Consider the following 26,596-nt stretch of genomic DNA (forward strand, 5'->3'; position numbering starts at 1 on the left):
ACACTTTTGAGCAATGGTTCTACTGTAGAGTTTTATATTTGTAGATCCTACATTATTCATAAGGCGATCTTTGATTAGTAATTCTTCTATTATTTTTATAAGATTATTCATTGTGTTTTCAAGCAATAAGTCTATTTGCAGGTCCAACATTTATCACGCTCTTAAATGGTACACAACTTCTTCTCTTCGAGGGTTTCACATTCGCAAAAAATAGTTTATCTAAACACATGTATTACTGCTCTACGAAAAATAAGGGATGTAAAGGAAAAATTAAATTAGATGATACAGGAAGAATGATATCTGCTGATGTAAGTCATAATCATACAGCACCAAGCTATATAAGAACTCGGGATGGTTTTTACGTTAAACTTAAAGTTAAGGGTTGATTGGAACTTTTGTTAATGTTCAAATTGTAACCAATTTTATTCTGTTATCTCATCTTGATCCTAATAATTAAAATATTTTTCTTCATTCATATGTATAAAAAAATATAAAGCTCTATAGATTCATCTGCTCAGAAAAAGATTGGTTCTAGACTAATAAAATTTATTATTTTATTTATAATTATCAAATATACTTATTAATTCCGGATTAAATTCTCCCTTTCAATACTGAATAAAAAAAAAATTGACTATATTGACATATTGTTGTTTTTCAATTTCAGCTTTTATACAAAATAATTATATATAATATTGGACGGTAGACATAAATAAGTTATTATTAATTAAGTGTATCTGTGCTTAGTAATGTCGATTATGTTTAAATAAAGTAATTGTAGTTAATAATAATTAATAATAAAATAGTGAAATAGTGTACACATCCAGTTGGTAAGTGTAAATAAATAAATATTGTAATACTAGTCGTCAGAGTTATGTTTGTATTCAGAGCTCAAACTGAGTTATACTTGATTTATTTATAATAAATTATCATTAATAAAACCGTTACATTTTATTATTATAATTTGGCGATGCCACTGTTTTTCATTTTAATTGAAAAGAATGACAAATAATAAAAAGTTGCGAAATAAGTATGTATAAAATAATAAACTTTTATTGACTGTACGTCCTATATTTCGAAAGCATGTCCTAAACGTGTTTTTATGATGAAACTAATTTTAAATGAACATTTAGAGAGTAACCAATGTATTAGCTGTAGGTTGCCTATAAAAATTTGGCGGCAAGTATCTACCTGTAATTAATTTAAGTATAATTAATATTCTGATGTTAATTGCACCCATACGTTTTTCTTTTATAAATTGAGCTTCATTTTAAAGAAAATTATGTAAAGAATTGAAATAACTATAGTTGTCAGCTCTCAGTTGGCCGCAACAAAAAAATTATTATACTAAAATTAGTTACAGGTAATACCTCGCGTGGGACTACCACCCAGCGTTGTACACAAGTCGCGTAATTTGGGACATGGGTTTCGACAGTAAGGGACGAGACGAGCAGGACGTTCAACTGATGGTAATTGATACATACACCCTGCCCATTACAATGAAGTGCCAATAATACAATTGCGCACGTCACCTCGAGATATAAGATGTTAAGTCTCATTTGGCCAGTAATTTCAACAGCTACGGCGCCCTTCAGGCCGAAACACAATAATGTTTACACATTACTGCGTACCCATAATCTAGCCGGCATCTTGTGCAGCGGAGCCTCCCACTGGATTAACGTATCACTGACTTGTTCTCATGTGAAAACTGACTGCCGAAGCGATGAGATATAGATAATCGGTCTTATTGAGTCATACATGGTTGTGTTGTCGAGAAACTGTCCGACTGAGTTGAGGGCGCGGCGACCGTACGCCGTGTTATGTTCACGTTTCTAACGAGATGCCTGAAAACCAAGAGCTCGCTATTATTTTCAAAGCGAAATGTTGCCAGTGGGAGGCTCCTTTGCACAGGATGCCGGCTAGATTATGGGTAATATAGTAATGTGTAAACATTATTGTGTTTCGGCCTGAAGGGCGCCGTAGCTAGTGAAATTACTGAGCAAATGAGACTTAAAATCTTGTCTCAAGGTGATAGGCGCAGTTGTAGTGCCGCTCAGAATTTTTGGGGGTTTCAAGAATCCTAAGCGGCACTGCATTGTAATGGGCAGGGCGTATCTATTACCATCAGCTGAACGTCCTGCTCGACTTGTCCCTTATTTTCATAAAAAAAAAAGATTATACGTTACCAGTAACTAACTATATTTTTGGTCTCAACCAATACTCAAATTCTAATTATTGTTTTAAGCATTTTGATGATGTTTTATAGTACTAAGAGTTGTAGTTTAAGTGAAGTCAAAGTCATAATCCGAAATATATCTAATTATAGTGAATTTGTAACAATCGTTTTTTTTTTAAAGTACGGTTCGACCAGTCACACTAATTAAATATTATGATCGAAGGAATTTGATATTTAACATATTGTAATGAATCGCTTTATAAGCATTCGTGCACTGATGGTCAAGTAAATAATGTAAACTTATTAAATGGTTATTGTTTTTACCTTGTTTATTTATGTCTGTTTCAGGTATATCATATCATATCATATTACATACTGTTTCAGGTATATCATATCATATTATATTACATACTGTTTCAGGTATATCGTTTATCACGTTAATGAATGGTACAAAAGCTTTACAGCTCGATGGTTATACATTCGCAAAGAATAGTGAATCCAAATACCTGTACTATTGCTCTAGCAAGAAGAAGGGCTGCAAGGGCATAGTTAAGTTAGACGAGGAAGGGAGAGTCATGTCAGCTGACCTTCACCACAATCATTTACCACCTAGATACATTTTTATATGAACATTTTGGAATAAAATATTCCATTCTTTTGTTCATAATCTGTAAAATTTTGTTCTTTTCTTCAATATTTAAATGAATATGGAATATTGGTCAATGTTAACTTTCAAGTATGTAAAATTAATTTCTTATTTTTTTTAAAAGTGATATCTCCACACATTTCTGGGATTTATTAAATTAAATTTGTACCAAAATTTACGAACGATGTGGGACTCAGTCCCTCGATCTCTCGGGTTCCTTCCGAGCGCTGTTGCTGCTAAATTCTTGGTAAATCTTGTATGCTTTGTTCAACTCTCAGGTTGTGGCTCCATCTACAGAATCTACTTTACAGTTGATAACCTGCTCAATCCCAATAAATGCATATTAAGATTAAGAATTTTAGTAAATTTAAAAGGACACTCGTAGTTTGTTCCTGTAATTAACAACTTGTGTGTATCTATGCTGTTTGAAGTGTACCTATAATACAGTGCCTTCTGGTAGATGACATGTCATGTATATCATTTTGTTTGATAAAGCCTCCTTGGCTTTTGATGTTCAATATTTTTGAAAATTTAAAAAAGAAACTTGCCAGGATTGATGTGTTGTCGAATGAACTAAATCTATTATGTTTGATACTATAAGTAGTTTTATAGTGTCCTAAAAATGTATGGGCACCTGTAGGCACAATCAAGCAAGATTATGAACAGAATCGGAATGATTTTAAAATTGAGTTTACACATCATTTCCAGCAGTTATAAATTAATTCTTACAAAACTGAGTCGGTGCTTAAGTTTTCAGCATTTTACTTTATATGTTAGACAGTGTATGTTAAATGATAAACAAAAATTACTCAAACGTTTTTAAGTAAAAAAAGTTCATTCGTTAGTTAAAAAAAGTGATTTGGTAATCATAAAAATACTCAAAGGAGTAACGAATGCATTAGATGCATCAATTATAAATACACTGAAGAAAAGTTAATGTATTATGCGAACAATAATACATTTAAACTAAGAACTTATAATTATATTATCTAAATAAAAAACAAAAGCCCTGAAGACAGAACCAAGCAGCGCCCGTTCACGAGCATGACGCATATAGACTAGCCATCGCTTTCTACACACATATCTCAGGGAAGGTAACGACCCGTCCCAGGATGCCGCCACGAGCATTGCCATTTAAGCGAGCAGATGTGACTTAATGAAATAATATTACATATTTTTGACATTGGGCCTTTGTAAAGTAACGTAGGTTACAATTAAGTGAACCTGAATATAATATAAAAATATTATATCAATTTTAGTTTTTATATACATTTTTATATTACCATATCTACATGTGTAAATATATAATATGATCTCACTCTTAGATCAATAATACGTCTATATAGACTATGACAGCTGAGAAAACGTCGAAAAAATTGAGTTTTGAGTTAACCTCTATTTCGAGCAATGCGCGCACACTAACACAAAGCGTCATAAAAATTGCGGGTGTAAGACGTAGCTTCACACGCACACTAAACCAGTGTTGTTTTTATCGGTTGTCTAACAGCAAGAGACTATCTAGACGTATAAATTATGTAAGACTTCACTGTCCCGACTAGTGCAATGAAACCCAATTTAATTTTACCCTGTTTTACTCGATATTATATATGTTATGTCTGTAATGTAAATCTAAGAAAACTGTTTTAATTACAGAATTTGGCTACAATATAATTGAAATGGGAAATAACAGAAGACTTCTTTTGTTCGATGGTTATACTTTTTCTCAGAACAACCGGGCGAAGAACGTTTTTTATTGCTCCAAAAAAGCGTCTGGATGTAGGGCTAGCATAAAACTTGATAGGAATGGCGGAATATTGGCTGTGCGAGAACGGCATCATCATATTCGACCTACATTGTATAAGTCCCCGGACGGTACTTTTATTAAATTAAGAGGGTAGAATGATAAATTATTAACTCTGTCAGCTAAAAAATATTTTAATAGTAAAATTCATTATTAAATAAAGCCTTGCAGGCTCTAAATGGGCTGTTACTTAATACTACCTTCGTTGATCCCCGAGGCGGGCGTAGTTTGTAGGAGCGAGGCGCAGCCGAGGGCCTTAAACACCCCGAGCAAGAAATTTGCAGTTTTTCCCGAATGATACTATAATTAGCTGTTTAGCAAAAAAATTCAATTTTCTATTTTACAAATTGATTGTCACATAGTTTATATAATATATGTATATAAATAACTTGCCAGCAGGTAATATGGTTGTCGGTCCATACTCCATATTATGTCACATTCATAGAAATGCACTTTTTGAATTATGAATTTTCGTCAATGGCGTTTTATTTACGTATGCAATAATATTCGAGCGTAAGAAATTTATCCTATTTTAGTTTACATACATAATTGTAGTATGAACTTGTGTGTCTTACTATCATTATTAGTGCTACTACGTCAATTGTGGATATATCGCCTAGATATGACCATGTATATATTATTATAATTATAGTAATAGCTTAATATATTGTTAAACTGTATCTATATTGAAGTATTAACAGCAAATTTATGGAATATTTAAAATAATTTTGATATTTTAATTAAATCTTTATTTCAAAAGCTGCTGTCAATAGTGTCGAAAGTTTGTTCGTCGACAGTTGATAAATATTATTGGATATCTCGTATTGGCAACTGTCGCTTAATTAACTGATGACGGGCCGGTGTCATGTCGAGACACGAATGCGTAAGGCCGACGTAGTATTAACAGTTGAAACATTGGTAAAGATCTGAAATTTCTCATTAATTTAGCAACCTTGGTAATTTAGGGTTTCTAAAATATTTAATCATTTTTATATCAAGTATCGGCAAACTGTTCTTAGTGTCAATATTTGAAAGTATAATTTTATAGGTGGGAGCAATAATCTCCCTTTTAACGCCCTTGAACTCGTGTTATCTATCCTGATTAAATTAGATGAAGTCTAAGGAACCGACCTACATAATTAAATACTTAAAACACACGAAGTTAATTCCTTTTGTACTCAATTACAAGATAATAATATGTAAATAATGCGTACCTCTGTAGACTGAATTAAACAAAACCTAATTTTTCTTCCAGGAATACAGTATGATGTTGTGGTCTCGCAGAGAGGCAGAAGTTTGTTATTGGTAAACGGATACACGTATGCCAAAGGGAGTCTCTACCGCTGGATTTGTTCAACACACCACCCTAATTGTAAAGCCAAACTAACCCTTGACCCTGAAGGCAAAATTATCAACGTGGCGGATTCTCATTCACATGCCCCTAAGAAAATATACATGAACCAGGGAAGGATTGTACGGATATAAAATTTCAAAAGTTTTGTTAACTGAATACTAAAGTAATCTTATTAATAATTCTTAATTTCATTTAAAAAATGATATAAATGGGTAGGATAGTAATATTTCTATGAATAGATATTGATATAGTTTTTGATGCACATGTCCAATGATAAAAACTAGTTGTTATCATGCTTATTGAAAACATTGAAAAGTCTTGTGAAAAGTTGACCTAAGTTGTGGGAAATTTCCGGAGTGTAAACAGGATTTAATTCCTACGGCTTGCGTTCAAGGCTGAAATCTGTAGAGCGTACTTAGATTTTACACAGACTTTACTTACGTATAACTTAGTTGAGTGTGATAAAGCCCTAACTTGACTTTCGCATTAGGATGTCATAGATTAAGCTCGGCACAATATCAGCTGTGAAATGACAATGTAATTAAAGATTATGTTAAGCTTACACTCGGCCAAGTTTTACGTAAGTAAAGTGTGAGCAAAGCCTAAGTACGGATTATAGCTGATGTCAGCCTTAGTTTCTTAACATAAGTATACAGTATCACAATATGTGCGTCTGACGTCCGCGTCATGAGAGTGTGTTCAAACAATTTCAATTCGTGCAGCGTATGCGTAGCAACGTAGCACTGCTATATTGAAACTGAGAACTATTTGAGAATGGTTCGAGTTTGTTCCGATGGTGTAGCAGCTACATAGGATAATTTTGACTTGGATGAGTCACTAGGAATGCTTAGAAAGGGTGTCGGTTGTTGGTATATTGCGGAGATTCCAGCTTGTCATGATCTCATATCATAGTATTTGCACAATCATTGTGATCTTATTTTTATTTTTACTATATCTTATACGAGTGACTGTTTGCTTCGATAAATGGCTAAGATGTAATTTAATTTTTTCACTAAAGTATTTTATTGAATCTGAACTTAACGGATCATATAATATCGGTCAATCATATACTTTAAAGTACTATTCTGTTTTTCATATGACTCTTATTCAATTTAAACTTACTTACTAACACAATTTGTGTGATTTAGGGGTTTATCATTTTATGTCAGACGAGATCAGTACCAGAGGAGAAGGCCCTTTTATTTTGTGTATTCCTTGTCCATGTTTTTGTATGTTTGTCGTAGATCTCGTTTTAATCGAAACTATTCTCTGCTTGTGTGTTTGCCAAATGGATTTTTGTACTAGATTCTAGAATAATTCCACCAAGAAGACACAAGTGACAATGAAACAATGCCCATCTAATGATTTTATTTTAATGGTTTAATAGTTAACGTGCAACCTTTTCTTTTTTCAAAAATTCTCCAAATTATCATGGCAAGCCGTACTCTTTAAAACTGACCATAAATCATAATTCAGCTGATTAAGATCGGGACTAGACGTCGGCAAGTCTTCAGCTCTGATGAAGTCCGAAACGTTCGTTTCCAACCGAGACTGCGTACACCGAGCTTTATGACCCGGCGCCGAGTCTTGCTGGAAGGACCATTCTTGGTTATTGAACATAGTATTAAGGGGCTTCACTAACTTCTCAAGAATACATTTGTGCCGATGTTTTGACGGCTTTTTTACAAAAGTATGGCTCAGTCACTCTTTACTAGCTAATACCCTACCAAACCAAAATTGTTTGTTAAAATTTTTCTCAATTGTAAAAAATTTCTCATCCGTAAACAAAAATTTTTCTGTGACCTCCCTTTGCGTACCGCTTTAATAGTAGTTTTCGATTTTACCACCCAATTCTTTTTTAAATTATTAGTTAAGAAATGACCAGTACGTCTCTTATAGGCTGCAAGTCCTAAGTCATCTTTCAAAATACGCGACATGGTTCTAGGTGCTATCTTCATCTCCCGAGATAAAATCTTTTGCTTTCGGACAGGATTTCTTTGAATTCTTTCCCTTACTGATATGACAACCTTTTTCGTACGAACACTACGTGGACGGCCAGATCTTTTTCTGTCACAAACAGAAGAGGTCTCATTGTACCTATTAATAGCCCGGTACACAAACATTTTACTAATACGAAGCATATGGATAATTTTAAAAATTGCATTTGGCTCCATACCTACATTGTTTCTACTACATACTACTAATATTTTGTTTATTTTTAATTGTAACAGTCTAAGTATATATATATAGACTTCTTCAGTGTTAGTTCTTGTTAGAGTCAATCGTCGTTCTCCTGCCAGCTAAATGGTTGATTTTTTCACAGTTCAGTCGGCTTCACTAGTTAACAAGTAATTTATGTAGCCAGTAGTGAACGCAACTCATTAACCATAATATAAAACAACAAGCCCTGTGTATAATATAACAAACTATAACGGAACCCCATATTTCACACAGCCCGACGCACGTTTTTAATTTCAATAAACAATCTAATGTAACATGTGTTTTAATTGTGTCGAATTTTGGTGTTTCAATAGATTTCATGTTTGCAAGAATTCTATTTTGTTTATTTGTCTATAACAATTACTAGCTGTTTTATTTCTAACGTGTCTGACAGTTTCAGGACCAGAGGTCTTATTAATATCCAGTTTATTTAACAACTCAGACCCACCCTTAGAAGTCTTGAGATCAAAAAGAGGCAGAGATATTTTATTACGAAATGGTTATAGATATACTTTAAAACGTGTCAATCCAATAGTGCAGACGAGGGTATGGGAATGTGTTAAACGAAATGTTTGCAATGCTGTCTTAGTTACTAAAGGTGATGATATTGTTAACGAGAAGAAACATAATTGTGAAGCGAATGAAGAAGAAAACGAGATCAAAAGAAGAATACAACTGTGCATCGATAGAGCTATGACCGAAAGAACACCAATTACAAAGATTTATAATGAAATTTTTGATGAATATACAAGCTTAGGTTATACGTTTCCAGTCCCACCGTTTAATAGTTTGAAAAGTACGCTGTATTCTCACAGACATCGTGCGTATAAGAAAAGATTCAGTCCCTTTTGATTTTTAACTTAGGGTGTCGTTTTTACCAAGTCCATGTGTTGATTAAATACTTCTCAATTAACGTTTATTATAACACAACTTATTTGTTTCTTTTTATTCTTTATTTAAACACTAAAATTTAGTAATACTTCAGGATTATATTGACAAAGTGAACATTACATCGACAACTTTAATTTTAAAACTGCATTACTTTGTTGGCACACAAATCTAATGTTACCGACACCTCCATTACTATGATCTCTTCAACTTAAATCAATTAGGTTTGTCATCATTATAATTACACATTATAGATACATATTTAATTTATTCATTATATATAGGTACATGTATATTATGATAATATTTATTTTATGTATTTATAATTTAATTTTCTTGTTTAAATTGTCACCAGCTTTTAATGTTATAGAGAATATATTTTATAACAATAATTATTTTTATTTAGAGGGCTATCCGCAACTTAGCCAAATATTTAGCGTATTATTTTCATCAACTTTATTTGTGAACACAATACATCAAAGAAAACTGTATTCAAACCTCTGAAGCCTTATATCGCCAAGCAGACAAGAATTCTTATATTATGTAGGTACTGTTTCTTTAATACATACATACACACTCACGCCTTGTTCCCGTCGGGGTAGGCAGAGACAATAGAATGCCATTTGCTTCTATCCTTACAAACCTCACGCGCTTCCTCTACCTTCATTACTCTTTTCATACATGCTCGCCGGTTTCGGGTGCTTCGGACCTCTCCTTTTCTCAAAACGTCCCCAATTTGGTCGACGAATGTTCTACGAAGGCTCCCGCGACCGACTTGCCCACACACACTTGCCTTATATATTTGATGCCTCATTATTTCTTCACTCATTTGCTCCACTTTCATTTCATTTTTCATTTATTTCTTTAAATGCATACTTAAATTTTTGGAATTTCATGAACATCTCATACATCATGCTGACGATTATAAACTGCATGGGTTTTACATATTTACTTATAGTAAATAAATTTTATTATTTTTCACACATTTAGATTTATGGTTTTAATTGTATTTTTATAAAAATTTTCAAAAAAGTCAGTTGAACATATCGTATCGCGGACTTTTTTGTAGATATGGATATTTCTCGAATATTGTAGAATATTTTTTTGTTCTATCATCAATAGTTTCCGCAGCGCACGCGATGACAGATTTTTGATGACAAATTTTTTCACACCTTGGGTTCTATTATTGCATTATTATTAGGGACCCCTGTTTTTTAAAATGTAATAAAGCTATGTCCGTTATAATGTAGCTTTCTAATGGTGAAAGATTTTTGAAATAGGTCCAGTAGTTTTTGTGTGAAAACATTTTAAACATAGGTACATACAAAAACACAAATGTTTCCTATTTATAATATTAGTTTAGATGTACCTTCACTTTACATATTTTCATTATCGATTCTAATCTGATTGCTTTCATAAAAAGATCACATTAAATATTCTATTATATTGCTGAACTAGAAGCAACTATCATGAACTTTTATCATCATTCCATCAAAATATTCTTGAATGCTATGTTTTGTGCGGCCGTTGCTAATTTTTTTTTCTGCATAACATATAACACTTAAAAGATGCTTTATGGATCATATAACAGTCTATAAAATGCGTTGTTAATGTTATATTAACTAAATAATGACCAACTCTCATTTGAAGCGAGGTGCTACCAATCTATCATCCAAAGCTGCTTTCTTCTCATTTTTATTTCAGTAACGAGTTGATCATTTTCATATTGAGAATCGCTTCGGAAACCTTCAATATTTGGTTATTAATTTACAGATATCGACTTTAAGATTATACCAATAGGAAATAATAAAACTCTACTAATGGCTGGCGGGTTCACATTTTCGTTGAACCGAAAATCACAACACTACTATTGCTCGAAGAAACAATCTGGGGATTGTAAAGCTAAGGTGCATGTTAGAAATGGGAATATAGATCTGCAGAAATCCTTCTTGCAACATACACACAAGCCACCGCGGTATGTTGTGATGGCGGACGGTATCTATCATAAACTGTGAAGTGAATCTGTTTATTGAATGACGGACTCAACGAACATATTTTGTAATAAGTGTATATCACTTATGGAGAGGCTTAACTCTGACTGACAGAGGACTAACCGGTGTCAAATTTTATAAGTTACATACATATAAGATAATTTAAAGTAATGTTACAAATAAAGTTACATTTAAAGGCTACACATCAACGTTTATAATTATATGTTTTCTTCTTCTCTGTCTCTTCTTCATCTCTGTCTGTTAGAGGTCGTTCGAGTGCACTCCAGCACGGGGTCGCCCACAGCAGACTTGATCTGTTCGGTCCATCGTCGTATCATAGGTGACCTTCCATGCGGTCTAATGGCACGATAAGGCGCTCTATAGACTGGCCGCCTCGTCTCGATACTTGTCCAACGAAAGCGAGTATGCCGGATTGCACCATGGAAGATAAAGTATGTTTAACTTATCAACTATTCAAACACGAAGTTTAATATAGGCACTCGATACACGAATTTACAGGTGTTTTGCATCTGAATTAGTAGAATAATGACAAATTATTTTTATCATTTATTTATATGTTGTAGGTTATCGGCTGATTCCATCTGGTTTGAAGAAGAACTTGCTGATGTACGACGGTTACACTTACTCTCAGATTAACGAATGTCATTGGTACTGTTCTAAGAAGGGCAAGGGATGCAGAGCGAAGATAAAGTTGGACAGGTCTGGTCGGATTGTTAGAGTTATTGGCGAGCACCACCATGAACGACCGAAGTATCACCGTCAGCTCGATGGAATTATGGTTCTATGGTTCTTATTAGATGATGTGGAGTGTGGACTCACTTAACATATTATATTAGAATCGAACCTGTCTTGAAAAAATTGTTTGTTGTTGACTTCGAAAAGGATGAGGTTCTCAATTCGATTGGATTTTTTTTATGTATGTACACTGATTACGCTGAGATTTATAATCCAATTTACGTGATTCTTTAGTTTGATGTGGAATAATATGCCATTTGGTCTCATAAGAATTTCACATAGTTTGACGTAATACTTTTATGAACATCCATGTTTACGTGGATGATGTTATTGATTACGTGGAAGATGTAATTTTATTTCAAGTGCAGCTTTTTTAGTTTTCATTTAGGTTGATGATATACTATTTTTATTAACCCGTGTCCTGATATGTGGGTGTTAGGCTACCTGCTATTCATAGCTGACAAACGTTCTTCACGATATTTCATTTTCTTACAAGAACGTGAAATAGTTTCGAACATCATTTATTCGGAGTCGATTTATATTTCCGTTCCCGTTTAATGGAATCTATATTGTTTAAGGCGCGCGGCACCTTTCGAAGGCCTACCAATAGCTACTTAAAAAAAATACTATTTAATACTTATATGACAAAAAGCAACGAAATATTATAGTTTACCTGATTTAATCGAGAAAAAACCTACTGCAGTTTACAGTACAGCCTTTTACACACACTAATAAGCAAAAAATAAAAAAAAACTACGTTTAAAAAACGGACTTAAAAAACGAAAAAGTTTAAAAGAATATAATAAAGAAATCTATTGATAGGTTTGAAGTCGGTGCCAAGCCAAAATATGTAATAAGAGGAACCTACACTCGCCACGTGTAACTTTGAGCGGAATAGCTTCGTCTAGATTCTAGAACAACAAACCAAGCGAGCAGACGTCGTTAATAATTACAACAGTAAGTTATATTAAGTTTTATTTTGTTTGGGATTTGGCACCGTCTTAAAATCTATCAATATATCTATCTAGATAGCACATACAAATAATAGTATTTTATTAATATTATAGGAATAAGATTGGCTTTTAGTTTCTGAAGTCGGTTTTTAAACACGTAGATTTTTTTAATACAATCACCACATGTTATGAAATTATTAATTTCCGATGGCATTAGACTATATTATTATTCCCGAATAGTTAGGTATATCATTTGTTTTCTATTGACAGAACAACGTGTGTCGGGTCAGATAGTTTGTATTATAAAAGTTGTTCAGATAAGTATGACCCGATATGTATTACTCAGATAAACTCTACCAATTCAGTATTTATATCAAATAATTAGTAATTTTTAAATATTTTTTTAATGTAGGATAATGTAAGTAATAAAATCCTAGCAACAAGGTGACTTAATTCTTTCATGCCTGCAGCCCTCCGACTGACTCTCCCCTGTTTAAACAGTTCGTTATTTTAAAAAAATATCAAAGTGTTTAGATTTGAAAGAACGACATCTCAAGTCATTGCTCTAATATGTTATAATTGGGGTTGAACAAGCTATCAACTATAAAGTAGATCCTGTAGATGGAGCCACAACCCGAGCTGAACAAACATACCAAGGAAGCAGAGAGCGCGGGATCGAATTCCGCATCGTAGATTAATTTTGGTAAAAATAAAATTTGTATCTCTCCTTTTTCTTGTCTATAATAATTATGCCAGTGTAACAGTGTTTCTGACAGCATTTTCTCGTGCCACCTCCATAGATGTCCCTTTCGATAATACTGTTCTAACAGTTGCGGTCCCTTGTAGCATTGTGGCAAGACAGTTTGACACACCTCCAGCTGTCGACTGGTGGTGGGCTTTACATGTACGACACCTAACACACTGAAGGTGAAACGGTTGTTGATTATTCAATAGAGCGTTATCCTTTACTAGCTATTTTTATGGAATAAGACAAAACAGTAGCAGAATGTTATTTTACTATTATTTATTTATATATTTAGATAGTAACACGATCAGCACATCATTATACAATTAAAATTTAAGCAAGTACACAAGGGATAGTACAATACGACATCTCTTTACAGCTGGTCTAAAAAACATTTACAATAGTGCGATAAACACAACAAAGTTAAACAATTAAACATAATAAATTAAAGAAATGACGAGTTTAACAAAAATGGTAATGAAAAATGACTTAATTACATTTCTATTATAAACAAGAGAATTATAAATTTTACTATACAACGATACAATAATTAACTTCTAATTTAACTTACATAACTAAGATCTTAATATTTCAATGCAGTCGGTTTTGAATTTATTGATATTAACCATATGAAAAATATCTATATTACCTTTAAAATGCTCATAATTATGTTTCAGGGGGCGTGTTTACCTATATTAGTTCTGCTGATTGTTGGGCTGAAAATATTTTTGATAGGGAATCTTGGTCTGTTTCTAGGGACTGTAAGGTTTACATTATTAAGACATTCTGAGGATATGATTCTACCTTGTATAATTTTATATAAAGTTTACACATCGGTTATTCGTCCTATTTAAATGGTCAATGGTCTTATTTTATAGTCCGTACGACAGGCGCAGGTTACTGCCCTGCACCAAAATATGCAAGGATTGTTAGGTAAAGAACTGGAACTGGAGTTACTAATGAACCATGAAAATATTGATATCTTATGTCTTACTGAACACTGGCTTAGAAAATATGAGCTCATTTTTAACTCCAGTGGTCATCGGGTGGCAAGTGTGTTTAGCAGAGAAAAGGCAACACGTGCCGGCTCTCTTATACTTATAAGTAAATCATTTAAATTCAAAGACCGTAAAGATATTGTGGGCCTCTCTGTTGAACGTACCATTGAAATAGCCTGTGCAGAGCTTGAGTGTGCCATTGTTGTAAGTATATACAGACCCCCCGATGCATTATATGAGTTATTTGAGAGTGTATTGGAGGAGGTTCTATCAAAATTATCAGAATCTAAGAAATATATTATGATTTGTGGTGACTTTAATATTAACTTATTAGAAAAATCCACCACAAGTATTAGATTCAAATCTTTGTTTAAATCATATAATTTATCAAATATTTTCTTAGAACCTACTAGAGTAACCAGCACCTCTAAAAGCTGTATTGATAATATTTTTACTAATCATAAACCTATTTCTCAATCAATAATTAGTAAACTGAGCTCAGACCACTTTGGTCAATTAGCCTCTTTTAATATTGAAGGGAACAAATGTACTTCAACTAAAAAGTTTATGTTTGTTCCGGTAAACAATAGGCGCATGGAGATATATAGAGGCAATGTTTCAGAAAAACTCTCAAACTTGTATTTGAATTATAACAGTACTCCAAATGAGATGTATGGTAAGTTATTTAAAATAATTAAAACAGAGTTTGCTTCTATATTTTACTTCAAAGATAGTCAACTCGGGTGGTCTCTTGTCATTTAACAACTGGGCAACAGCTGGTATTCATAGGAGCAGACAACGGTTATATGAACTATATAGTGAGAGATCATCATGTAATCATGATGCATCTTTCCTTGTATATGTGAAAAATTATTCAAAATTATTTAAGAAAGTATGTACTATAGCTAAGTCAACGCATATTAGAGAAATAATTAAAAATGCTTCAAATAAAATAAAAATGACTTGGAAAGTTATTATCTAGGAATCTGGAAGAGCGAAAGACTGCAAGTTTGAATATAATCTAATAATAAACAATACAAAAATCCACTCTGAGCAGGAAGTAGCTTCTGCTTTTGAGAATTTTTTTCTGACATTCCAGTTTCCATCTCAAGCACCCTTGTCTCCTCCACCAGTGTTGCCGAGTGACTTCTTTTGGAAAATGTTAAGGAATGTAAACAAAATTTCAAATTCAGTGTTGTTAGCCCAGCTGAAATAATGAAAAATTTCAGATCCTTAGAAATGAAAAAAACTGCTGATATATGGGGCATATCTGTAAAAATAATAAGTTCTGTTATTGACGTCATAGCACCATATCTAGCACTAGTTTTTAATAGCTGTATTAAACATGGCGTGTTTCCTGACCTTCTGAAGTATAGTAAAATTACACCAATATTTAAATCAGGACTCACTTCTGACCCGAATAACTATCGCCCTGATTCGGTGTTGCCGACCCTTAGTAAAATTTTTGAAAAAATTATTTTAAGCCAAATGCTTACTCACTTTAACACTTATAAGTTACTTCATATAAAACAATTTGGCTTTACTAGGGGACGCTCGACTACGGCTGCAGGTGTTGAACTCATCAGAAATATTTTTGAGGCCTGGGAGGAATCACAGAATGCACTTGGTATCTTCTGTGATTTATCGAAGGCTTTTGATTGTGTTCAACATTCAACGCTGGTCAGGAAGCTATGCCACTATGGTATAAGAGGATCTGCACTCGATCTTCTGATCTCATATTTAAATAATAGGATTCAGAGGGTCGAGGTGAATGGCAGGAGATCTCCTGGGACTCCTCTCGGTATGGGGGTACCACAAGGGTCTATTCTTGGACCCTTCCTCTTACTAATTTATATAAATGATCTACCTAACCTTATAGAAAAAAAAACACAAGGTGGTATTTTTTGCGGATGACACTTCACTTATATTCAAAGTGAAACGAAGCCAAGTTTTATATGACGATGTAAACAATGCTCTATCTGACATCGTGTACTGGTTTAGCGCCAAAAACTTATTGTTAAATAATCATAAAACCAAATATATTAAATTCACCGCGCCAAATGTCAAAAATGTAGATGCGAATATTTTATTAAATGGAGAGGTGGTAAAACCAGTGGAATCTGCTATATTTCTTGGCATTACTCTTGCGCGAAATAGGCGAATAGGCTTAGTTCTGCAGCATATGCGGTTAAGAAAATCAGACGGTTAACTGACATAGATACGGCGAGATTAGTATACTTTAGTTATTTTCATAGTATTATGTCCTATGGTATATTGTTATGGGGCAGTGCGGCCGATATTAATACTATCTTTGTGCTGCAGAAGAGGGCTATTCGCGCGATTTATAACCTAGGTCCTAAAGAATCATTAAGAGAAAAATTTAAAGAAATAAACATTTTGGCTGTTGCTTCTCATTACATTTTTGATAATGTTTTATATGTTCATAAGCACATTGAGGAATTTTCTAAAAACTGTGACATTCACAATGTTAACACGAGGAACAAACATAAACTTGTTACGCCTACTACTCGGTTGGGTCGAGTTAGTAAGTCTTTTGTTGGGCGATGTATATGCTTCTACAATATGATCCCAGAAAATGTACAAAACAAATGTGTTACGAAATTTAAAAGAATTGTTAAAAAACTTTTGTGTGGCAAAGGTTATTATAGCATAAACGATTTTCTTAATGACACCACGGACTGGGATTAAAGCGAACACCCTCAGGCTCTTCAATTATTAATGTTTATTGTACGATATTACATTGTAATCCATATTTTATATATAAAAAAAGCCCGCTGAGTTTCTTGCGCCCATTCTTCTCAGGTCAGGCAGTCTCTTTTGAATGGGTGGTAGATTTTGACGTTCAATAAGTGATTATAAATCCTATTTTGAATAAAAATATTTGAATTTGAATTTATGTCTTTAAAAGCTAGAAAGCGAGTGAAATTACGTTGAATACGCTCTGATGTTTCAGTATCGACATTATATTGGGAATTCCAAACCGGAGTAACGTATTCGAGTGCACTTCGTACCAAAGCATTGTACAGACACACAATTGAGATTTAAGGATGATGTTTTCAATATGATGAATAAAATTTAGTGTTTTGTCTATAAGTATACCAAGATCACGAACTAATTATGCCTGTTCCAAAAGGGAACATTATTAACGACGTAAGATGATGCAGTCTCACTTCTATTTCTAGTGATCTTGTTATCATTATTTCGGATTAAGTATTATTTTATTTATATTACACCAGTTGCAAATATTATCCAGGTCAGTTTAAAGAAGTCTTGTGTCATTTTGAGACTTAATTTCTTTATAAATTTTTAAGTCGTCAGCGAACATCTAACATTTGCTAGATGTTATTTGATCCAATATATCATTAATAAAAGCGTTAAAAAGTACGGGACCAAGATGTGAGCCTTGAGAAACGCCTCAAGTAGGGAAAAAGGTATATGAAGTGTAACCATTTGCAGTAACCCTCTGCCTCCTGTCTTTTAATTACTACTCCGACACACCTCCCGTTAGACGGTAGGAGAGGCAGGAGACGCATCACCAATTCAATTCATTTATTTTTATGGAAAAGGAGACAAACAGTCACCATGACATCGTAGGTAAGCGACCACCGCAGCCCATACTCTCTAGTAACACCAGAGGTATCACAAGAGCGTTGCTGATCTTATACACTATATTATTGAAGATATCATTAAAGAGCGTTATGATGTTTTCCTCTACTTTCACTAGATGGCGCTCTTTCGACGCAATACGTACTGTACTTTTACGCGATCGAATAAGTAAACAATCTCATACTTTGCACTCGGGTATTTTTTAACCAGTACAACGACTATTGGGGATTTTGTGTGTTTTTGCGTCAACGAATTCTCAAAGTGTCTTCAACTGACAGACTCATGAGCAAATTTAAAGTGGCTTGGGGTACCAAATAATAGCCTGAAATAAATCAAATCAAACCGTTTATCTTTTCACTTCTTCGATAGTCCGCCTTATAGTTGATGTAAATGGTACTCGATGGGTTTTCAATCATAAATAATTTATTTCACATAACTTTTGGTTTTTCTGTTGCTACTGGTTTTACCAGCGGGAAGATCCCTTGCACAGGATGCGGTCTAGATTATGGGTACCGCAACGCCACTTATTTCTACTGTGAAGCAGTAACGTGTAAAAATTAGAAGGGCGCCGTAGCTAGTGAAATTACTGGGCAAATGTGACTTAACATCTTATATCTCAAGGTGCCATTGTAGTGCCGTTCAGAATTTTTGGGTTTTTCAACAATCCTGAGCGGCACTGCATAATAATGAGCAGGGCGTACCAATTACCATCAGCTGAACGTCCTGCTCTCTCTCTCGTCCCTTATTGTCATAGAAAAAACAGGTTTAGCCTTTTGTTTTCTAAGAAGCATGAGTCCCGTAACTGTCAAACTCATTGGAAAGGGAGATTGAAAGACTTAACTTTTGTTTTCCAGCAGACGCAGTGTTCATCCCATCAAATCGTAACAATGGGAAGATTCTCGTTTACAAGGGCAATACGTACGTGACCATGCGAACTAAGAACAGGTGGTACTGTTCAAAGAAAGGCAGGGGTTGTAAGGCGAAAGTGGTACTTGCTTCTAATGAAATTTATGAAATTGGAGATCACACACATGTGCCGCATTGGCCAGGCAATTAACAGGATTCTATAGGACACAAAACGAAAATTCTTATTATTATTATTTTCAAAATTTAAACAAATATTTAGTTACCTTTATGAAGTAATATGAAAAAAATATTTCTATTTCAAAACTAGATAATATGATATAATTAAACGCTGAAGCAGAATTTTGAAATTGGCAGTATGCATTATTAAATAAAAGCAAATTGTAATAATTTTAAAACAAACAAACACCACCAAAGTCACAATACACAATTAAGTTGATAAGCCGATAGATACTGTTCTGAGTAACAATTCTTAGCTTTACATGTTTTGTCTTCAATATTTTTAGCTATAGGTATCTATTTACTGTAGCGTCTATTTTTTGCCGTGAAGCATTATTGTGTTAAGGTCTGAAGATCGCCGTAGCTAGTGAAATTACTGGGCAAATAAGATTTAACATCTTATATCTCAAGGTGATAAACTCTAACAGCCATAAAAATAACTGCTTAGTTAATGGTTGCTTCGAATAAGTCAAGGTGGACCTGTCAACCTAACAAGATTTTTTATATAGGCTTTTCATGTCGTGACCGTTTGAATTATTACAAACATATGTATAGTAGATACTAAGTTTTCTTTGATTTAAATTCTGTAATATTAAAAAATCAGGTGAACTGCAAAACTTCATATTAAACATTCAATAATTTATTTAATTTTTCTTTAAAATATATTATATATTATGAAAGCAATTAATTGTTTAAATAATGATCATCCATTTCGAACTCGAATACTCTTCGCTCTTACCCATATATTTTACAAAGTAAACATACAAATAAATTATATATAAAAATTAGATCTGTGTGTGGATTCTTTATAGATTCTCACGAACAAAACGATAATTCAGGATAACTCCTATAAGTTTTATATTTAGTGTCTAACGGGCTTTTGGATGTTTTCGATTTTGTAGTTTATCTACACCGATTTTTTAAATCCTCTATTAAAGATTGTAACAGTTAGCTTATTGCCAATATTAAAACACCCAATGTCCTAATAACCATTACATCATCCAATCGAGTGTTGTCATGAAATTCAGTACAACATTATATCTTCCGTTTTCATAATAACACCCCGTTGGATGATATTATGGTTACGAGGACTGGCTTTTTATAATGTTAGCAGAAAGCTGTTTCAGAATCTTGTATAGAGGATTCATATCATGGGTGTAGATAAAGTCTTGTATGCAACTGTTGATAATTAGGTATTCTCACTCATGTGATACTATTATCACCCACACTCGTGTTTTAATACCACTTATTACACAACAGTTGCATAAATAACTATTATTATTATAGGTGTGAGTGAAAAAGTGTATTTAACATTTACTTGCCTTATATAACTTACCTATAACTGCCTCGCGATGCTCCTCCACTTTTGACGGTTTACAGCATTGCGGAACACTCCACTACTGTGTCTGGGTCACTGTTTTGTTTTTGTTTTGTCAGTCCATCGCGTGAGTGAGCGGCCTCTCGCTCTTTTCCCCTCGTGGTTTTGTCTTCTGTCCTTCCAGATCTTCTTCTTTTGAGCTTCTCTACCGCAGATCTGGTTATAGCACATCGCCTTCGGAATTCCAGCTCGCAACTCCCGTTATTGGAGATAGTAGAACCAAGATAGGTGTAGGTTGGCACCACCTCACAGTGGGCAATATTTTGAAATTCTACTTTTGTTATTTACGCGGTCTACTATCATCATCTTGGTTTTAACCCTGTTGAGTCCGAATTCAATTTATTATTTTATTAATATTTAATTAATACATAATTAAAACTATATCTCCTTTTATTCTATATTGTAACATAATTATTTATCAAGTATGAAATCAAATATAATTTATTCCTTACAGAGGCTCGATTCTTCCCGTCGAAATACGGAAAGTACATATTGTACTACAAGCAGTATACGTTTGTGACGATGACCAGCAAGAATCGATGGTATTGTTCGAAGAAACCGTCCTGCAAGGCACGAGTGGTGGTCGTGGACAGCGACTTCCTTGAAGTTGGGAGTCATAATCATCCGCCACCCAACTTGTGTGTCAACCATGAGGGGGCTTTGATCCGCTGTTGAACTTCATTATTTACTATATTTAACCGTTAAGGCCGGTGTGCCTTCATCTTACACCATTTATACGTCTAGATGGGTGAAAACATCGAAAAAAATTGAGGTTGACTGTTTACTTCTATTTTGAGCAATGCACGCACACTAACACGAAGTGACATACAAATCGTGAGTGTAAGACGTAGCTTATCACGCACTAAAGTAATAAACCTGACCTGGGGGTTTACGCCCTTTCTCCGAAACGAAACTTCTTAAACGAACGAAATTTAAACGAAGTTTCGATAGTGACCCTACTCTATTTTGTTTTCGGACAGATCGACGAGGTTCGGAACCATAGACAATATTCGTGAACGAATGGTGAACGATTGAAATGAATATTATTTGTATCCGACTAATTTGAAGAGTACTATTTCGTGCCAACGATGGGGAAGTCACTAATGACAACCAAAGGTATTTGTATTACAGACCCAATGTAAACATGTCAAATTAGTACTTAAGGTTTTTTGTTTGAATTCTTTAAAAAGTTTTCTAAAAAGAGTTCTTAATTATGTTAATATAATTTTTTAAATTACATTCTAAAGGTCTTTTTAACACACCTCACTACTCGTTCTATCCGATAGTTTTAAGTAAATATCAGTTCTATACTTGTTTTTTTTCACTAAAAATATTGCCTGTTCATATAACCATCCTTTTAAAACTACATCTTTTCAAATGCAGCTGCACATAGGTTGATGAAGCTATACCTTTTAAATTATATGTCTCAGTACCTACTCTTAGTTAGCTGTAAGTAAGTTTTTATGTTACAATAAATTATAATAAAAAATAAATTTTGTTCTTTATTAATAAAAAAAAATGAAACTTATTATAAACTAGCTGACCCGGCAAACGTTGGTTTGCCATAGAAATTATATTTAGAGTTAGACCGTTTCTTGGTGTATGTATCGTATATATATTCATATACCTACATGTAGTAAAAAACGGTTTTTTCAATATTAGAATTATTACACTCTAATTTTATTTATAAGTAAGTACTTATATATGTATAGATATCACTAAAAATAGGAATATTAGAAAAGAGTAAGTAAGATAAAGTTCTACCTTTATCCTTTCTTACAGTTGTACTAATGCAACTCATGCCCTTCGACCTACCTTTTTTATGACAATAATGGACGAGACGAGCAGGACGTTCATCTGATTGTAATTGAAAATCCCAAAAATTCTGATCGGCAACTCAATTGCGCTCGTCTCCTTGAGACATAAGATGTTAAGTTTAGTTTGCCCAGTAATTTCACTAGCTAGGACGCCCTTCAGACCGAAACACAATAACGCTAACCCATTACTGCTTCACGGCAGAAATAGATGCCGTTGTGGTACCCATAATCTAACCGGCATCCTGTGCAAAGGAGCCTCTCACTGGTAAACTAAACAAAAACAACACCTGTAGAGCTTGAGGTCAAGAAGCAGCTGATTAAGAGGGAACCCGCCTGCTTCTTTCAGTTTTGAGTTCAGACGGAGGCAACTCGGGAATATATTGATATTTGATTTTATATACAAGGGATGGTATTGACCATCCCTTGTATATAAAACACAGAAGACTATAGTTTATTTCAGTTTCCTACACACTCTAAGTTGGGAATTTCACTAATATTAAATTGTTTGCAACATCCGAGAGTGGACTGTCATCGCGGGTGCGGCAGAACTATTTCGCCTCGCGAAGGACAAAAAGTTAAAATTACAAAGCTGACTGCCAACCTTCGCTAGTCGGAGAGGCACGCGAAGAAGAAGAAGAAATTGTTTGCGCAGGCGGCGTCGGTTCTCTCTACGTTCTAAATGTTCTTCACGTAGAGCAACCTCGATTAAAAGAATTCTCGAAGCCATTAAAAGCAAATTTGCAACAAAAACCACACAAACGTAAATCAAAAGGTAACATCCTTGGTTTCGTCAAGTTGAGGTTAAAATTCCGAACAAACAGCTGTCACATTCAAACACGTTCGCAACGTAAATAAATTAGAGTAGGTTTAGCAATTCGAAATGTCAAACAATGACGTTCGGGACGAAACTTCGAAACGAATGGAACCGTAGTAGGAACACCCGAAACTTCAATCGAAACTTCGTTTTTCGTTGAATTAGAGTTGACCTACTGTTTTGATCCGTTGTCTAGTAGCTCTATCTAGACGTATAAATTATGTACATAACAGCATTAGTGCTGTAACACGCGGGCTAACGCGAAGAAGCCCGACTGACGTTTTATAGGACAAAACAAAATAATATATGAAATAATAATACGATATTCTATATATGGTCATGTTAGTCGAGCTTCACGACAGAATCTGAATATACTTACAGTGCCATCAGAATATATTATCTCTTAAAATATTATGTCCTATGTGAACTCCATATCTATTATAAAACAAACATAAAATTGCCATTCCCACTCTCAGAACATGTAAGGGAAAGTCAGTCTTAGAATTATAATATTAGAGAGTATCTATGTTGAGAATAAGGAAGTTTGGCGCGCGCTTCCTTGTGGGTATGTCGCGATCTCCATAGCATTCACTTCTAACGTATATTTAATTTCTTACGTAATTTAATTGTTCACGCTCCTGTTATTGTGAACATTTTAACACTATTTACAAATGCTTTTATTAGGATACGTAAATAAAAAATAATCATTTTAAAATAATACCCAAAAAAGTTATAAAATTATGACTATCCATATTATGTTTGACACATGAATATTACTTGGTTGCAAAAGCGTCTAATTGTTAACATGATGAAACTAGATAACTATCAACACAGAAAATATTCAATGATGACCATATACAAATATTTTTAAAACCAAACTACCCTGGAATTAGCGGCACTGCTTAATGTAACCTTACCAACAATATTAACTCATTTGCGTCAAATCAATAGAAATAAAAAAATATGAAAAATGGGTGCCTCATGATTTGACTGATCTGCAGAAAGAAACGCCTGTTGAAACATGTGTTGCCTTGTTGAATCGATACAGAAATGAAGGAATATTGGATCGAAATGTGACATGCGATGAAAAGTGGATCGTTTACGATAAGCGAAGCGAAAAATCTTAAGGTGGTGGAGTATTAATTGCAATCAAGAAAATATTTGACACTAGACGTCTGATTAACTGGGAAACCAAGAATGAAGAATTATGGATATCTTTAAACTTACACATGAACGGTCAGTCGCACAGGCTTGGGATTTGCGTTGTATATCTTCCTCCTCCCCTCAAGATAGACGAAGTGGAGTGCTTCTTTAATCATACCAGTAATGCTATTGATTTCCTTTATGATGTCATAATAATTGGTGATTTAACATAAGTTTCATATCGTGGTCCTATAGTGTCGATGTACCGAATTTTTTGTAGTAGTACCTTCCAATCACCCTTATAGTCTCAGTCATAGTTTAGTGGACTTTATGTCATTATGTTGTCTCTATCAATACATTAACATTGTTAATACTGATAATAGAATGTTGGACCTGGATCTTTCAAACATTGCAATAGCAACTCTAGAATCCAATGTTAGCCTTTACAAAAAAGATTCATTTCATCCTTGTTTAGAAATATTTATTTCAAAAGTGTCGTGTAAGCTTAGAAAAACCAAGAACTAGATTAAATTTTTACTAAGCGAATTATCTTGAAATCAATAATTATATTCAAAGTATTAATTGGTAGGAAAAACTCAATGTAGAGAGAGAACAGTTGTGTCGATAATATAGTTGCAATATTTTATGATGAGGTTATCATATATTTTTTTTATTTTCTGTATAAGTCTTTGTGCTTACTGTATAAGTGCCCAAAAGAAATAATTCTCATTTATGTTATGTGCTGTCATTGTATGAGTCAAATTCAGGTCGTATTTGACTCAAACACTGGAACTATACTTGTGCAAGAATAGTTCCAGTGTGTTGGTATTAAATCTTGTCATAAAGACATTTAAAGTTTTCAAAAGAGCATACTAGCAAATATTTCTTCATATCCAACATTAATTTTTTTTTCGAGAAGGGTTTTGGGCACACAGAATTACATTGATGCCTCCGGAGGGTGGTTGTTGAAAAATTTTGGCGCCGCAGTTGAAAAATGTCTTTTTGCGAATCCAGACGTTCGCAGTAGAACCAAACATCTTTGTTTTCTTTGCCTAAGGTGACTGTGAATATAAATAAACTAAACAATTTGTTAATCTAAACAATTTGTTATGTTATAAAGTGATAACTCTCACTTTATTCATTTCATTCAAATTTTATTTGTGTAATAAATCCCAGAAGTGTCATTATCAAGATTCGACAAACTATATGAAAGCATTTTGCACTGCCTCCTGGGAAGAAAACTTTTTATTACGTAGAAATTTGTCCAAATCTGCAAAAAAAATGGTAGTCCGTTGGAAGAAGGTCGAGCGAATACCGAGGTTGACGAATGGTTTCTAATTGCAGTTTCTATAGAGTTAAAACGGTTTCTCGTGCTGTATGAGGTCTCGCTCATCATGGAGCAATAATGGTGAAGATCGTTTCATGAGCCGGACTGTTTCACTGCTAGTTTTGCTATCATTGTTCGGAGGTCGGCACAAAAGACATCTGCCGTTATTGCTTGACCAGATCAAATAATGCTATAGTGAATAACACCATGCTGAGACCACCGAACATTTACCATTACATTTTTATTGGTAAACTTCTTTTTAAGACACTTGCGGCTTTTGAGCTGGGGTGAGTCATTGCATTTTTATTTTATTTATTTATTTAAAGGTCCTCAAACAACACATACACAATACACTCTTAGACTTAAATCTTGCACAAGAATAGTTCCAGTGTATGAGTCAAATACAGGTCAATGTCAGCACATAATATTAATGAGAATTATTTCTATTGGGCACTTATACAGTAAATGGCACAGATACTTATGCAGAAAATAAAAAAAATATATGATAATAATTAAAGGATCATTATACTATAGGTGCAATACCAACTGCCAACGTTAGTTCTTACGGTGGGTAGATAGAAAAGTTTGTGTTTGCTTCTTGTCCCTAATCTTGGTATGTTTAATGTTATTTTTCTCAGGATATTGTTTGTATCTAGCATGTTGTTTAAAACTTTATATAAAATAGAGAGGTCAAGCTCAAGGTCGTATGACCTCTATCGGAGAGCTTATCCATTTTAAAAGACTAATCTGTTTTAATAGTTGATAATTGCTTGTGGTGCTTATATTTCTATTCATAAAACATACATGCTTGGTAAAAGAGCGATAAATTCGTTCAATGCGATCCCTGTGGACAGAATACCGAGGGTTCCAGATAACGCTACC

At 33.8% G+C, this 26,596-nt stretch overlaps 2 long non-coding RNA genes across 2 annotated transcripts in view; both read left to right on the forward strand.

The window, feature by feature from the left end:
• Positions 1 to 26,596, forward strand: part of LOC126966779 (uncharacterized) — a 61,961-nt gene that overhangs the window by 14,636 nt on the left and 20,729 nt on the right. The window lies entirely within an intron of this gene.
• LOC126966777 (uncharacterized) lies at positions 10,485 to 22,106 on the forward strand. The gene is made up of 3 exons (XR_007729798.1): positions 10,485 to 11,525; positions 11,658 to 11,793; positions 21,068 to 22,106. It is a non-coding gene; the product is annotated as an uncharacterized LOC126966777 (long non-coding RNA).

This window comes from Leptidea sinapis, chromosome 11, assembly GCF_905404315.1.
Source record: "Leptidea sinapis chromosome 11, ilLepSina1.1, whole genome shotgun sequence".
Classification (NCBI taxonomy): Eukaryota; Metazoa; Arthropoda; class Insecta; order Lepidoptera; family Pieridae; genus Leptidea; species Leptidea sinapis.